Raw genomic sequence first — 3050 nt, 5'->3', positions numbered from 1 at the left:
ATAGGGCCTTGCAGCCACCAGCTCAACCCCATACAAGTGAATGGGGCCTTGCAGCCACCAGCTCAACCCCATACAAGTGAATGGGGCCTTGCACCCACCAGCTCAACCCCATACAGGTGAATGGGGCCTTGCAGACACCAGGTCAACGCAATGGAAGCGAATGGGGCCTTGCAGACACGAGGTCAACGCAATGCAAGCGAATGGGGCCTTGCAGACAAGATGTCAACCCAATGCAAGCGAATGTGGCCTTGCAGCCAAAGGTCCACCCATTGCAAGTGAGTGGGGCCCTGCAGCCACCAGGTCGACCCCAGAAAAGCGTACGGGGCCTTGCAGACACCAGGTCAACCAAATGGAAGCGAATGGGGCCTTTCAGCCAGCAGGTCAACCCCAGGTAAGCGAATGGGGCCTTCGAGCCAGCAGATCAACCCAATACAAGTGAATAGGGCCTTGCAGCCACCAGCTCAACCCCATACAAGTGAATGGGGCCTTGCAGCCACCAGCTCAACCCCATACAAGTGAATGGGGCCTTGCAGACACCAGGTCAACGGACTGGAAGCGAATGCGGCATTGCAGACACCAGGTCAACGCAATGCAAGCGAATGGGGCCTTGCAAACAACAAGTCAACACAATGCAAGCGAATGTGGCCTTGCAGCCACAGGGTCCACCCATTGCAAGTGAGTTTGGCCCTGCAGCCACCAGGTCAACCCTAGGAGAGCGAATGGGGCCTTCCAGCCACCAGGTCAACCCCAGGTAAGCGAACGGGGCCTTGCAGCCACCAGGTCAACCCCAGGCAAGCGAACGGGGCCTTGCAGCCACCAGGTCAACCCCCAGGCAAGCGAACGGGGCCTTGCAGCCACCAGGTCAACCCCAGGCAAGTGAATGGGGCCTTGCAGCCACCAGGTCAACCCCAGGCAAGTGAATGGGGCCTTGCAGCCACCAGGTCAACCCCAGGCAAGCGAATGGGGCCTTGCCGCCACAAGGTCAACCCCCTGCAGGCCTTTGGGGCCCTGCAGCCACCATGTCAACCCCAGGAAAACGAATGGGGCCTTGCAGCCACCAGGTCAACACCACGCAGGTGAATGGGGCCTTGCAGCCACCAGGTCAACCCCAGATAAGCGAATGGCGCCTTGCATCCGCCAGGTCGACCCCAGGAAAGCCTACGGGGCCTTGCAGACACCAGGTCAACCGAATGCAAGTGATGTGGCCTTGCAGCCAGCAGGTCAACCGCAAGTAAGCGAATGGGGCCTAGCAGCCAGCAGGTCAACGCCAAACAAGTGAATGGGGCCTTGCAGCCACCAGGTCAACCCCAGGCAAGCGAATGGGGCCTTGCAGAGTCCAGCTCAGCCCTGTGCAAGCGAATGGGGCCTTGCAGTCACCAGGTCAACCCAATGTAAGTCAACGTGCACTTGCAGTCAGCAAGTCAACCCCAGGTAAGTAACTGCGGCCTTGCAGCCACCAGATGAACCCCAGGCAAGAGAATGGGGCCTTGCAGACAGCAGGTCAACGCAATGCAAGCGAATGGGGCCTTGCAGACACCAGGTCAACGCAATGGAAGCGAATGGGGCCTTGCAGACAACATGTCAACCCAATGCAAGCGAATGTGGCCTTGCAGCCACAGGGTCCACCCATTGCAAGTGAGTGGGGCCCTGCAGCCACCAGGTCGACCCCAGGAAAGCGTACGGGGCCTTGCAGACACCAGGTCAAACCAATACAAGTGAATAGGGCCTTGCAGCCACCAGCTCAACCCCATACAAGTGAATGGGGCCTTGCAGCCACCAGCTCCAATCCCATACAAGTGAATGGGGCCTTGCAGCCACCAGCTCAACCCCATACAGGTGAATGGGGCCTTGCAGACACCAGGTCAACGCAATGCAAGCGAATGGGGCCTTGCACACAACATGTCAACCCAATCCAAGCGAATGTGGCCTGGCAGCCACAGGGTCCACCCATTGCAAGTGAGTGGGGCCCTGCAGCCACCAGGTCAACCCCAGGAGAGCGAATGGGGCCTTGCAGCCACCAGGTCAACCCCAGGCAAGTGAAAGGGGCCTTGGAGACCCCAGGTTAACGCAATACAAGCGAATGGGGCCTTGCAGCCACCAATTCAACCCCAGACAAACGAATGGGGCCTTGCAGACACCAACTCAGCCCTGTGCAAGCGAATGGGGCCTTGCAGTCACCAGGTCAACCCAATGTAAGTCAACGGGCACTTGCAGTCAACAAGTCAACCCCAGGTAAGTAAATGCGTCCTTGCAGCCACCAGATGAACCCCAGGCAAGTCAATGGGGCCTTGCAGCCACCAGATCAACCCCAGGCAAGAGAATGGGGCCTTGCAGACAGCAGGTCAACGCAATGCAAGCGAATGGGGCCTTGCAGACACCAGGTCAATGCAAGGCAAGCGAATGGGGCCTTGCAGACAACATGTCAACCCAATGCAAACGAATGTGGCCTTGCAGCCACAGGGGGCACCCATTGCAAATGAGTGGGGCCCTGCAGCCACCAGGTCGACCCCAGGAAAGCGTACGGGGCCTTGCAGACTCCAGGTCAACCAAATGGAAGCGAATGGGGCCTTTCAGCCAGCAGGTCAACCCCAGGTAAGCGAATGGGGCCTTGGAGCCACCAGCTCAACCCCATACAAGTGAATGGGGCCTTGCAGCCACCAGCTCAACCCATACAAGTGAATAGGGCCTTGCAGACACCAGGTCAACGCAATGCAAGAGAATGGGGCCTTGCAGACACCAGTTCAACGCAATGCAAGACAATGGGGCCTTGCAGCCAGAACAGGTCAACGCAATGCAAGCGAATGGGGCCTTGCAGACACCAGGTCAACGCAATGCAAGCGAATGGGGCCTTGCAGACAAGATGTCAACCCAATGCAAGCGAATGTGGCCTTGCAGCCACAGGGTCCACCCATTGCAAATGTGTGGGGCCCTGCAGCCACCAGGTCAACCCCAGGAGAGCGAATGGGGCCTTGCAGCCACCAGGTCAACTCAATCCCACTGAATGGGGCCTTGCAGCCACCAAGTCAACCCCGGACAAGAGAATGGGGCTT

This window comes from Crocodylus siamensis, chromosome 9, assembly GCF_052110815.1.
Source record: "Crocodylus siamensis isolate JL-2025a chromosome 9, ASM5211081v1, whole genome shotgun sequence".
In the NCBI taxonomy this organism is placed as follows: domain Eukaryota; kingdom Metazoa; phylum Chordata; order Crocodylia; family Crocodylidae; genus Crocodylus; species Crocodylus siamensis.
Note: the sequence above shows the minus strand (reverse complement) of the source record.